This window comes from Gymnodraco acuticeps, unplaced genomic scaffold (assembly GCF_902827175.1).
Source record: "Gymnodraco acuticeps unplaced genomic scaffold, fGymAcu1.1, whole genome shotgun sequence".
NCBI classification, from domain to species: Eukaryota; Metazoa; Chordata; class Actinopteri; order Perciformes; family Bathydraconidae; genus Gymnodraco; species Gymnodraco acuticeps.
This window is the reverse complement of record NW_022990284.1, coordinates 204,580-219,110: the sequence shown is the minus strand read 5'-3', so window position 1 is coordinate 219,110 and position 14,531 is coordinate 204,580. Positions and strand designations below refer to the sequence as shown.

General features: G+C 42.3%; 2 non-coding genes across 2 annotated transcripts; both read left to right on the top strand.

Annotated features, from left to right (window-relative positions):
• The first annotated feature begins 3,564 nt into the window (after positions 1-3,564).
• On the top strand, positions 3,565-3,639 carry trnav-cac. The gene has a single exon. It is a non-coding gene; the product is annotated as a tRNA-Val (tRNA).
• A 3,608-nt stretch (positions 3,640-7,247) lies between these two features.
• trnav-aac lies at positions 7,248-7,320 on the top strand. The gene has a single exon. It is a non-coding gene; the product is annotated as a tRNA-Val (tRNA).
• The last annotated feature ends 7,211 nt before the right edge of the window (positions 7,321-14,531 follow it).

The window sequence follows — 14,531 nt, the reverse complement described above, 5'->3', positions numbered from 1 at the left end:
AGGTCCCACCTCTCTCCTCCTCTTCCACCTTTTCCATCAGGTTACTGGTGTAGCCGACATCATTCACATGGAATGAAACTGTAATAAATATTCCCCCATCACCTCGAGTCGGGCGGACCCTTGCCCTCCCCCCTGAAGGACCTCAGTGAGAGCATTTGTCCTCACATGCTTCTGAGGGGCAGACTTGTCCTGAAGGGAAGGATTTTTTTTGATTCTCATTCCCTCCTCTGAAGGGTCCTGTCGCAGGTGGCCAGATGGACCCTTCCTGAGAGACATCCTTATCTTCCCTGGGAAAAAGTTGGTCTCCTTCCTCCTGCACACAGAAAAACACTGATTGTAATGTTTTTGGTCACAACTTTTATATTACATGACCCGACGGAGAGGAAGGTGGACAGGCAGGCAGATGTATTACTTCACTGTACATGTGGTTGATTACAACAATAGTGAATCCTTTCAGTCACAAAGCACATTGACTACTGTTGGAGCTCTACATCAGTTTAAGTCATTTGGTCAGCTTTCTGTCCCCAGAACTAAACATGGAGACGTTCAGTTATGATGCTCCAAACATCTGGAACAACTCCCAGAAACCTGCCGGTCCGCTGCAACTCTGACGACTTTTAAATCCAGGCTGAAGACTTTTTCTTTTTGCCGCTGCTTTTAATTGAACTATTCATATCTGAAAACTGCACTGTAACTTTTATTCAGGTATTTTTTCTTTTAATGTTAATTGTATTATCTTTGCTTTTTAATGACTGATTTTAAATGCCATTTTCTTAATGTCTTTCATTTTTGTAAAGCACTTGAAAGGTGCTATATAAATAAACTTATGTAATTTATCTGTTTGTGTTAATGTGAAATTATAATTGTTTTATTGTAATGACTTTTGTTGTAATTATTTAGTTAAGCAAAGCCATTTTTAAAGGTAGTTTTGGGCACCAGCTGATCAGGTTTTTATTGGAGGTGGTGGTGTGATTGCTGCACCAGAATGAAATGCCACAGGTGAAACCAATGTTCTTTATATGTTGGATTATTGGAATACAACAAAAATAAATGGAAAAAACCACGTCTTGCCTTGACAATGTTTTCCAGCGTAAGATGTGCTCACTGGGGCCTTTGCAGCTGTTTTTAAGCACTATATAGCAGATGGGTAACATAATTTACCCGTCAAATAATCACAAATGCATAAAAGAAAATAGCTAAAATGGATGGACAGATATAACAATAATAATTCTCTATTAGTTTTGTACCTGGAGTTTATTTAAAAAGAGACTGAATACTGTAGTATTTACCCATTTAAAATGCACAGTAGTAAATTATTCTGTTGCAAAAAATCACGATGAAAATGTATGTCCTAAACAGTAGTTCAAATGTGATCTTTAAACGCACAGATTTTTGGATTTCGGATCAGTATTGACAAGATACACTTTAAAACACAATTGACAACTCTTTGTTAAGCAAACATTGCAGATATTGTAAAGACGTTAGCTAACAGTAAGTTACATTACCTTAGCTAACAATACACAGAGTGTAAGACGTCAAAACTACTAACAAAAAAAGTGTACTAATATGAGATTTGTTTAGTCACAGAAAAAATAAGCTCCACTTACGTTTGATACATTTTACGGGATGTAGGTTGCGTGATATTACTCGAATTTTGTCGGCAATGTGATCTCTTGTCCTTTTGCTGTTGGTGCTTGCTCCTCCGTCGCGGTTGTCCCTGGAAACGGGGTCTACACAGCGCCTGCTTTTGGCAAAAAATATATTACATCCGTAGTTAATTTAGCATTTTATTTATGTTTATATGTCAGCCCCACAGTTAAACTTGTAGTATTCATTTTCTCGGTTATTGTGTTGCTTTTACTCGAGTGATATCTAAACAAGAAAGAAACTACCTGTATCTATGGCAACGATTACAATCTATTAGCAGTAGTGTGTGGTTGCCTTTTAGCTTGTTCGTAGTGGCTGTTACTTACAAATCAACCCTAATGTATCTGTCATTTCTGTCGCTTTTAGTTTCAAACGCTGTACACAGTTACTGTATATATATTGCAAGTTATTACAAATACGAAAAAAGTAGCCTACCTGTTGGCTAACTGTAGCTAACGCCAAGTGCTAGTTTAGCTAACACTAAACCAAAAGCGTTTTCCGAATGTTTACAACTAGCGATATTGAATACTATCTTGATGGCAGATAGTTGGAGCACAGATATACAGGAGAAGCTGTGTATAGGTCCCGGGATGCTGTTAAGAACTTGAAAATAAGGCGAGTAGCTCAAAAGCACTGCTTGTTTTGAGTGCCATTGTATCTTTCAAAGAAGTGGTGATAAACTCGTCCCGACGGGGAATCGAACCCGACTATTGTGATTGACAGGTGGCAAAAGCCCTTTCATCAGTTTCCGTAGTGTGGTTATAACGTTCTCCTAACACGCGAAAGGTCCCCGGTTCGAGACCGGGCGGGAAACAAATCTTTGTCTTGCTTGTCTCCAAATACACAAAATAAAGTCGATAAAAAAGGCAGCATAGATTGAAAAATAGAAATATGTAGAGAAAAGAGATATTATTCATTCACTTCTGCATTCACCCCCGGAAACTATACATTGTGGACTTTGGAAAGAGCGGAGAAATGTACCTTGTATTTCAATGACATTGATTCCACAATGGGGATTATTTGTGTTTTTTTTTTGTATTATATGGTCCTAGATTAAAAGTAAGAAATAGCACATAGTTGCCTCCCTTTGAACATGTGTAACCAACTGTCAGGATTTGTATACAGTCCATGAAGGCAGCAGGACAAAGGGACATTGACCAACTGCATTCCCTAACTGGTCTAATTAGTGTGTGAGTTCATTTTCACATTAAAAACATGTTGAGTAAAAATCGTATGATTTTTGAGTTTTGTATTGGACACAACAAACAAATAGCAATCACGTATGCATTCTATTTCTAGGATTATTATCCCCTGTCTAAAAAATAAAACACAGAAAAGTTATGTTATTAATGACTTTTTGTGTATCCCTTTTCCCCCAAATGCTCATCATTCACTTTGGGTCACATTATTTAGGAAAGGGCGCCCCCGAAATACAGCTTGTGGCCAGAAATATATTACATCCGTAGTGATAAGAACTACCATAGAGAATGAATGGTAAAAGTTAAGGGAGTTAAGCCTTACTATTGCCGTGCAAGATCCGTAGGTTTCAGTTTGACTCCGGCTCAGGGCTTTGACAATCTGCTTTCGTTTGAATTGAAAGATTTGGATCATGAGACTTGATTTTAGAGCCCAAGTTATAATGGCTTGTATTTACACAGCATGTAAATTGAACATGTGAATGTTAGAATTGTGCTAAAATAACTATTGGTTGTTTTGTTATCAGTGTCATCCCCATTGCAGGTCCTGAAGCATTGCATGCCTCTTACACCATTTAAATGTCATTTTTATCGGCTGAAATGTGTTTTTCTAAGTTGGGGCTTGTGAGTTTCATTGTCTGAAGTGGAGGAAAACTCTCGTCGCGACCGGGAATCGAACCCCTTCTCACCCGTTTGACAGGCGGCAAAATCCCTTTCATCTGTTTCCCGTAGTGTAGTGGTTATCACGTTCGCCTCACACGCGAAAGGTCCCCCGGTTCGAGACCGGGCGGAAACACATTATGTCTTGATTGTCTCAATTTATAGAAAATTCAAAAGATTGATCAGGCAGCACAGATTGAAGAATAACAATATGCAGAGCAGGGCTATTCAATTAGTTTGGAATGGGGGCCGGTTGATGAAAATGATCCAAAGCAAGGGGCCGGGAAAAAGATGGCTTGAAATATGAGCAATCATATTAAGAGCTTTGGATACAGTAAATACTACAAGGGCATAGTGGAGTGCATATATTGTGTTTAATTAAATCAAACAACATAGCCCCAAGGCCTTTATAGATTTAAATGGCATCTTTCAGATCAGATAGATCTTTCATTTTTGTAAAGCACTTTGAATTGAAAACTGTCCGACACCTCAGGAGGGGGAAGCAGGGAATCATCCAAGCTGTGTACAGTAAGGATGGGACGTTGTTGACCTCAACTGATGGAGTGTTAGGGCGTTGGAAGGAACACTTTGAGGAACTCCTGAACCCGACAACTCCGCCCTCTATGTTAGAGGCAGAGCTGGAGTATGACGGGGGATCAACACCAATCTCCCGGGGGGAAGTTACTGAGCTCGTCAAACAACTCCACAGTGGCAAAGCCCCGGGGGTGGATGAGATCCGCCCGGAAATGCTGAAGGCTCTGGGTGTTGAGGGACTGCCATGGTTGACACGTCTCATCAACGTTGCGTGGAAGTCGGAAACAGTACAGAAGGAGTGGCAGACCGCGGTGGTGGTTCCCCTTTTTAAAAAGGGGGATCAGAGGGTGTGTGCCAATTACAGAGGCATCACACTACTCAGCCTCCCCGGGAAAGTTTACTCTAAGGTACTCGAAAGGAGGGTCAGGCCGATTGTCGAACCTCAGATTGAGGAGGAACAATGCGGATTCCGTCCTGGTCGTGGAACGACGGATCAGCTTTTTACTCTCGCAGGATCCTGGAGGGGGCCTGGGAGTACGCTTATCCGGTCTACATGTGTTTTGTAGACTTGGAGAAGGCGTATGACCGAGTTCCCAGGGAGTTACTGTGGGAGGTGCTGCGGGAGTATGGGGTGAGGGGGTCTCTACTCAGGGCCATCCAATCTCTGTACTCCCAAAGCCAGAGCTGTGTCCGGGTCCTCGGCAGTAAGTCGGACCCATTTCCGGTGAGGGTTGGCCTCCGCCAGGGCTGCGCTTTGTCACCAATCCTGTTTGTAATATACATGGATCGGATTTCGAGGCGTAGTCATGGGGGAGGGGGTCTGCAGGTCGGTGGACTAAGGATTGCACCACTACTTTTTTGCAGATGATGTGGTTCTAATGGCTTCATCGGTCTGCGACCTTCAGCACTCACTGGATCGGTTCGCAACCGAGTGTGAAGCGGCTGGGATGAGGATCAGCACCTCCAAATCTGAGGCCATGGTTCTCAGCAGGAAACCGATGGACTGTCCACTTCAAGTAGGGAATGAGTCCTTACCCCAAGTGAAGGAGTTCAAGTATCTCGGGGTCTTGTTCTCGAGTGAGGGAACAATGGAGCGTGAGATGGGCCGGAGGAATCGGAGCAGCGGGAGCGGTACTGCAGTCGCTTTACCGCACCGTTGTGACGAAAAGGGAGCTGAGCCAGAAGGCAAAGCTCTCTGTCTACCGGGCCATTTTCGTTCCTACCCTCACCTATGGTCATGAAGGATGGGTCATGACCGAAAGAACGAGATCACGGATACAAGCGGCCGAGATGGGTTTTCTCCACAGGGTGGCTGGGATAAGGTGAGAAGTTCGGTCATCAGGGAGGGACTCAGAGTTGAGCCGCTCGGAGTTGAGCCGCTCCTCCTTCGCGTCGAAAGGAGCCAGTTGAGGTGGTTCGGGCACCTAGTTAGGATGCCACCTGGGCGCCTCCCTAGGGAGGTGTTCCAGGCACGTCCAGCTGGGAAGAGACCAAGGGGTAGACCTAGGACCAGGTGGAGGGATTATATCTCTTCGCTAGCCTGGGAGCGCCTTGGGATCCCCCAGTCAGAGCTGGTTGATGTCGCCAGGGAAAAGAAAGTTTGGGGCTCTCTGCTGGAACTGCTACCCCCGAGACCCGACCACGGATAAGCGGGAGAAGATGGATGGATGGATGGACTTTGAATTGCCTTGTGTTGAAAGGTGCTGTTAGAGAATAATTCTGTCTTTACTTCTAGATATTTAACTTTATTTTGTGTGTTGACATGTACGACCATCCCTGCTTCTAATCTCCCGTAAGGAATGTGTTGATGCAGTCGTATGTTGATACTAGGTTTTACAGCTTGACCTACAGGGCATAGGGAGGGTTTTGTGAGTGTGAAAACGCTAGTTTATAAGCTCCAGAGATGGGAGAGACATCTCCTCTGCAAATGTGTTTACGCCATGGTTTACGCCCATCCCCAATATGTGGATTTGACTCTCTGTAAACTATTTAAAGGGTCTACCAAGATGCGAGGCTGATCAGAATTGACATGACAACCCACCCGTGCAGTCAGAACCTTTTGCTGCTGTGACTTGTGATATGAATTCTCCGGCCGTTGACTTGTAATAAACTACCAGTGTTTGACATCAAAGCTCCAAACTCTCCTCGTGTCTCTCTGAGTCCTGACTCTCCATTGCTGCAGAAGTTTCCCTTACAGGTGCTATATAAATAAACTTGCCTTGCCTTATGCAATTTAGTAATTCAACATTTATTTTCTAGCTGTTTGCGCTAATGTGAAATTAATAATTGTTTTATTGTAATTACTTTTGGTGTAATTATTTAAGTAAGCAAAGCAATTTTTAAAGGCCGCCTGAAATGTACACTAGCTAAGAAATAATAATTAATGTTATATTGAATATATTACATGTGCTTATATAAATATGGATGTTTCCTCCTGGTTTCGAAACCTAGGACATGTAAACCTAGGACAGTAAGGCTCATCTCCCTCAACTTTTATTAAGTCATTCTCTATGGGAGTCCTTATCACTACGGATTGTGATATATCTTTGACCATAAGAGGGATCTGGGGGGGCGCTGTTCACTGAAGACTCTGGGTTGTAATCAGGTTGGATGTGGCTATATAAATCATAAACCACTAGGGGTGCTCTCACCGAGTTTCCGTAGTGTAGTGGTTATCACGTTCGCCTAACACGCGAAGGTGAGCCGTGTATAGAGAGGCAAAGTCCCCGCCCATTTACTTCCGACCCATGGGACCTTATTTCTGGAAACATTATGTATTGAAGTCTGAACATTTCAACTGTAAAGATGTGTATACCGTCCATGAAGGCAGCAGACAAACTGCTACACTTTCTAACTTGTCTAATTAGAGCCAGGTGTTAATTTTCACATGAAAAGCATGTTGAGTAAAAATGGTTGAGTCGATTTTAGAGCCCCGGTTACCATGGCTTGTGAAATGAACAGTGTGCATGTAAGTTTAGTGTGTATGTTATAATTGTTGATATAACTTTTGTTAAGCATCAGTTTCATCTTCAATGCAGGGCCTGAAACATTGGAAGTGTCTTACACCCTTCAAAAGTAATTTTCAGAGGGTGGTTTCAAAGGGTGTTGTGGGGTTCACTATATATTACAAGCAGGTGGTTGAATATCCGCCCTGACGGGGAATCGAACCCGGGTCCCCTGTTTGACAGGCGGGCAAAGGCCCTTTCATCTGTTTCCGTAGTGTAGTGGTTATCACGTTCGCCTAACACGCGAAAAGTCCCCGGTTCGAGACCGGGCGGAAACACATTATGTCTTGTTTGCTTCCACACATATATCAAATAAATGAAATAGATAGAAAGACGTCATTCATTGAAAAATGCCAAAATGTCGAGAAAAGCGAAATTATCTTGTAATAATTGACAACAATATAATTTGGTGTTCATGTCAATTATGAGAGAGATCGCTATGTGTCCCTTGATTGTCTGTTTAACGGATATTACTGATGCGTCCTCGAACTCAGCATTAAGGGGGCGTCAACATGCACGTGAGTTGCTGTTGCTTTTTGGCGGCTGTGTGTTGCTTATGAAGCACCTCGTGGGGAGTTTTGGTCAGAGACACTTCATGACTGTAGCGATGGAAAAAACCCACAGTAACACAGAAAAGATGGTCTTAACAGTCTGACCCAGCGGTCTAGTAGTTAATAAAAAACAATAATATCAAAACAGATTATTACTACTAACTTTATTGTGAAATTAAAACAGAACGGTAAAAGAATAGTTTCCGGTCTATTCTGATGCCCGATCTCTGTAGATAAATAAAGAACTACGATAGATGTGTAATATTTAATGCAGCCAAACCATTTATTACAATGCATTCATGTGATGACTTTCAAAGAGTAAAGCAAGCACTGCTGAATAAAGTATGATTTGATCTTTTACGAAACGTGTTTTTTCATATGGAATGCAGTTGGAGGTCAACCAATCACAGAGCTTGAGGACTGATCATGGGGTTTGTCAAACAGAGCACATGGTGTAGTCCCAAACGATAGCTGAGGATTCTGGGTAGTGTAGTGTCTTCTGCCATCCAAAAACTCCGAACAAATATTCGTTTCTCCGAATCGAAGGGGAAAATACAAAAGCATTGTACACAATTTAAACCAATCAATGTTGTGTAATTAACAAGGATAATCTGGTGTTTTTTAGTTGATGAGTAGTGCAGATATCACTGTAAAATCAATCGACAGTAAGGAGAATACTTACTTCCGGGTGTAAAATTCTCCGTTATCCAATGGGAATGGATGCTCGTAATACAATAAAGGGGACATGATCATTATCTTTTAAATAACGTTAACTAAAGGGAACAATCTATTGACACAGCTGAAGCTCTGGCCTTCCTTAAAAACTAACTAATTTAATAAAAATCACAGTTGTATTACACACAATGCACTGTTTTTTGAGAACAAAAATGCGTAACTAATGCACCATAATACATTCTGACGACAAATAAAAATTATTATGAATACAAATAAAATAAAAGAAGCCTCCCGTGAGTTACTACAAGCTATAAAGTAGATTTAAAAAACGTTTTATAGAATAAAAGCTCACTGCGGGACGTTGTAGAAATGCGTGTGTGCACCACGACAAAAGAGCCTCATTCACTTTACATTGGGGTTTTTTGCGTGGTGCCGACACGTAAATGTAGCAGAATGCGTGACTCCACCACGCAATGCGGTGTTAAGGTTGCGTGGTGGAGTCACGCATTCTGGTGAGATCAGGTTGAATAATGATTATATGAAGTCTGTTGAACTAGTTATGTCCCAACAGATATACATTTAGTTATTTCTGGATATTCATTTTTTAATTCCTTAGGAGGAAGAAAGATGAACGTCGATTATTGCAGGGATATATTAACGATATTTTACTGAATCATTTAATCCGTGTGTTGTGTTCAAAATCTGTTACCGTTCATGGTGTTCGTGGGTCAATTTTGACCCACGATTTATTTCAGTCCAAAACACAAACTATCATCCAATATTGTTTTAACTACATCATAACTAACTTATAATGCATTCACAACCGTACAATCCTGTTGTAATTGTATGCTATGGCACCACATATTACACCACATATTGCATGTGTGTGTTCAGGTTCAAGTGTTAGTGTACATATTCTTTGAGAAAGGTGGAGTTCCCATGGGGTAAGGGGGGCAGAGGGAGAGGAGACCAGGTGCAAATTATTGTTACAGTTGATGAAGGGGGTGGGGCTGGGGTGTCTAAAGTCAAAGATGAGTCTTGATTGGGCCAAATCTGACCTCGAGTCACCAAAACAATTCTGCTGGCTCTCTCCAAACCCGAACACCAAATTATACACTTTTTAGAGACCTTGAGACTTGGCATTATTGTGAAAATCAGTTTTGCAGTGTTTATATAGCTGTTGTGGAGGATATCATGAAGCCTTGTTCCGAAAAAAGAAAAAAAACTAGAGCGTAGTTATTATATAATTTTAACTTGAAACGGGTCACGGGAGACTCGAACACAACATAAGGGTTAAGACAGCGTTGGTTTGCTTTAACCTGTTGAACCCCATCCCCCTGCTAGGGGGGGCCAGTCAGGTACCCAAACAAATTAAAAATACATGTTTTATTTGTTTTATTTGGTTAAAATAATAACAAGTGGTGACCCTTTTTAATTTTTGATTGTTTGTTATGTGGATTTGTAGTATTTGTGTTACTCTATGTTCAATAAAGGTGTATTTTTGCTAAATCTTGAGACATTGCCACTGTATGTACTGGCAGGGCCGATTTTTGGCATAGGGGTGCCAGCTCTGGGAGGGGAAAAAACGTTTTTGACCGTTGGCGCTCATCCCAATTTTCAGCCTTGATGTAACAACATTCATAATTAAGTAAATGTAACACCCTTTTCACCCCGGTTACACTTTTCATTTTCCCTGTACGATGGCCGCTGTAAGTGATGAAAATGGGGGATGTTAGCTTATCAGGCGCCCGCAGCTCACAGCCAAAGTGCGAGCGTGGGAGCGAACGAGGGAGAGAGAGAGAGGGCGCACCGGTATCGGCGCTGTTGTTATTAGAATGTGTGTGCTTAAAGTGCTCCAGATTGAAGCATTTTACTTAGAGGAGGTGATGTCCACCCCCCAATTAAAACATGTTCCTACAATACTGAATACATTTGAAGCCATTTTGAGGTATGTCAATAAGTTTCTGTTTTTGTAGTGTTTTTGTCTTTTGTAGAGATTTTTCATTTATTCTTTATATATAAAATCTCACCTAGGGCAGCAAATTGTCTAGAGCCGGCCCTGGTGCTAGGCCTCAAGAGCCTTTCTTGTGCTGGCAGACAGATAGAAACAAATTGGCGGGGCGCACTTCGCACACACTAAAAAATTCCGCACATTTTGCTGGGCCCACGTGCCTTAGCACCGCTGCTATGACTCCGTCCTAAGGGAAACACTTCCCCAATATTCTCATTTCCTTTGAGCAGTGACTCACTCCTAACCTAAAGGAGCAATGCACTGTTTTCTAGCAGCGACCCAATGCCTCCTTCTGAAAACAGAAGCAGAATCTCAACCCGACCACTTCAGAAACGCTTGATCTGATAAAGCCAGCAGAAAAACGTAATCTTTAAAAAATCAAAGATGCATTCCTCAGAAACCGAACCTCAAGAATTGGAGGCTCTGCTCAAAGTGAGGAGTTCAGGTTTACTGGGGTCTTGTTTACAGAGTTTAGATTAGTTTGAGATCGAGAATCTATAAGTACAGTCTTTCTTAAAGGTTTGTACTCACTTTCCGTGGATGAGTCCAATTGCAAGTGGTTCAATGGTTACTACAAATGAGTGTACATCAGTCTGGTTCTCTACATTAAGTGGTGTCCAAGGAGTTTTTGCTGTCCTTTGTTTTCTTTTCAGGAATAATTACATTCATTCAATCTCCTAATGCAACCTCTCCTCAAACAAACGAGCTATAAATGAATACGCTAACAACTGGACTGAAGTCAGGAACAAATGTTATTTGAGGACAATAGCGGACCCTCGCAGACACAGGGATCCTCTAGGGAGGTCCATCTCGAAGTCGGAACCCAAGCTTCCTACAAAGGAAATGTGTCTCTCTATCCCTGATTTATATATATTTGACTACAAGACATATGAACCCAGATACAACATAAACTACGTCAGTCGGAGGTTGCTAAGTGTCTAAATGAGACGACTAAATATCATCACGCCCCAACATTAGCCGCCTTTAGCTTAGCGGTGGTGACGTGAAGTAGGGCTGTACCCGAATATCCGAATATTCGTTCGTTGGAGTACTATTCGGGTTTCAATTTCGTTTTTGATTGAATTTATTGAAATCTCCAATATCAACGTAAGAGCTTAGCACCCCCCTCTTCGGGGGGTGCTAACACTTAACCATACACTTTATTGTTTACTTTCTCCGTCTTTATATGTAGATATGACTTTTCTCCGTTAATCTCCATCACATTGTTTCCATAGCAACAACAACTTCCTGTCAACAGCGCTAACACTCCTTCAAAATAAAAGCATGTCCATAAAAAATAGGAAGCCAAGCCACATTACACTTAAGACACAACTGCAACGAAAGTAACAAACACGATGCGATATCCTTTCCAATTTCAAAGAACACAAACTGGGTTACATTAACAAATAACTATAAAACAACAATACTGTAGAATAACAAAATTAATGCCGTGAATACACCGAAATACACGTGTCGAAGCTGATGACTTTTCTGCAATAATCCAAAATCACAGGGAGGAATCCCATTGGATCAGGGACCGAAATGCATCATCCTGCAGCACCTTATATTATTCTCAATAAAGGATAAGCTAAGAAACAATGCATGTAGCATTTTTACAATAGTGTGTGTGTGTGTGTGTGTGTGTGTGTGTGTGTGTGTGTGTGTGTGTGTGTGTGTGTGTGTGTTGTGTGTGTGTGTGTGTGTGTGTGTGTGTGTGTGTGTGTGTGTGTGTGTGTGTGTGTGTGTGTGTGTGTGTGTGTGTGTGTGTGTATATATGCATACAGAAAGGAGAGGAGCACAGAAACAAACATGGATGGAGTGATGCAATGAAGACATGGGGAGGAAGGGGTGAAAAGGAGGATGTGAAAGAGGCTGTTGATGCGTTCAAGAGACCAGTTTGAGGAACACTGGGAACAGAACACAATGCAAACAGAAGGAAGGAGTCCCAGTGCAACATGTCCTCATGAACAGACAGGAAGTAAACAGTTATATATTTATCAGAATACATAAACACACATTTGTTTTATCTTCCATACGTTGCTTCTTCCTTGTTGCTTCACTCGTTTCCTGAGCCTCAAAGAAACTTCTGCACCTTATTTTTCATCACCTTTTTAAGTCTGCGTTGAACGCCATAAGGCAGGTTTTGTGCAGTGCCATAAAGCAGAGGGATTAGCTCCTGTGTGCTTTAGCGTCCCTTTGTGGCGCTGATAACAGCTGTTTGCTGCGCTGAAAGGGGATTTGCTGTATCTCCATGTAACACAGGCACAGTGTGTTCCCCCGCAGGATTATGAGGGTTCAGGTGAGAGGTAGAGGTAGGTGTGTGAGGAAGGAAATCAGGATGATTTACTCTGAAGAAATACGTTTCAAGAAGTCCTTTTACTTTTAGTAACTTTAACTAATGAAAACAGGAGAGAGAAAAGTATGAGTGATGTGTAGTTTTGCAGATAGCTTAGCATCGTCTTCAGAAACCCAGGAGGCAACGGGTCGATTTAGGGATGTTCATCTGAAGCGCTTATTTAGTCAAACTGAAATACAAACACTCAAATATACAAGGTGGTGGACTGTTGTTGTTATAACATAAATACAGGAACATGACATATCCAAAATGTTCAGCTGACTAACGATTAGCATTAATGCTAACTTAACATTGAAATCCCCATTGACATGCAGTGGCGGCGCCAGAGATTTTCTTTCGGGGGTGCTGTGGGGTAGCTTAACGTTTCACAGAGGGTGCTCAAACATTTAAGATTTTCCCTTAATCTACCGGGCGCTACAGTGGAATGTTCTACTGCCACACTCCCCATGCACACACACAGTGTACCTGTTACAATGAAGGCTCGATAATCAGCTCACGGCATATAGGTGTAAGCAGGGGTAAAGTGCTATTTTTATAAGTGGGGGGTGGACCTAACATCCTCTAGGGGGGTCCGGGGGCATGCTCCCTCGGGAAGATTTGTTTTAATATTGAAGTTAAAAGCATCAACCTGGTGCACTTTGAGAGCAACATGAAGAGATCTATGGATACATCTCTCAACACCCAGATGAAACAGAAGTACTTTTTCTTTATGGATATTTCACTAATCACTCCCCTTTTAAAGTGTATTCTTCTGTTTTTCATGTATTCTCTTATTGTTTTATAACTATAATGATCATATAAAGGTGTGCCTCGGAAATTATTGTTTACATAAATAAATATATAAAATAATAAATCGTGACCAAACCGTTTCAGACCCACTGAGATAACTTAGACTAAAGTGAACTATCTACACACTCAGAGAGTCCTTTAGCTCACCTGAGTCCCTCAGTCTGAGAGGAGAGGACATTCCCTTCACCTTGTTGTAGAAACAGCTCCTTATAGTCGTTAGTGCAGCTAGCTAAACAGATGCTAACAACACGGTCCCTGGCACGGTGTGCTCTCGCTCTCTCGCTCGCTCGCTTAATCACACTAAATGCGCGCCTGCCACACACACACAGAGCCGAGCTTGAATGAAACACAGAGACACAGAAGTACTTGTTCTGTACTGTGGCATATTATTTTCTCATCAATCATTTTTCAAATTATGAATTCCACACGTAAAAATAAAAAAAGACATACATTTCTTGGGGGTGCTTGGGGGGTGCTATGGCTAGGGGGAGCTTCAGCACCCCCTAGCGCCCCCCTGGCGCCGCCTATGTTGACATGCTATCCCACTTAGCATTGCCATTGTTTTAAAGTTTTCTCACATATAGAATCAATCAATCAATCAATGTTTATTTATAGCCCAATATCACAAATGTTACATTTGTCTCAGTGGTCTTCACAGTGTGTACAAAATATCAGTATGACAATACGACACCCTCTGTCCTTAGACCCTCTGTCCTTAGACCCTCTGTCCTCAGACCCTCTGTCCTCAGACCCTCTGTCCCTCTGTCCTCAGACCCTCTGTCCTGAGACCCTCTGTCCTTAGACCCTCTGTCCTCAGACCCTCTGTCCTCAGACCCTCTGTCCTGAGACCCTCTGTCCTTAGACCCTCTGTCCTCAGACCCTCTGTCCTCAGACCCTCTGTCCCTCTGTCCTCAGACCCTCTGTCCTGAGACCCTCTGTCCTTAGACCCTCTTTCCTCAGACCCTCTGTCCTTAGACCCTCTGTCCTCAGACCCTCTGTCCTCAGACCCTCTGTCCTCAGACCCTCTGTCCTCAGACCCTCTGTCCTTAGACCCTCTGTCCTTAGACCCTCTGTCCTGAGACCCTCTGTCCTTAGACCCTCTGTCCT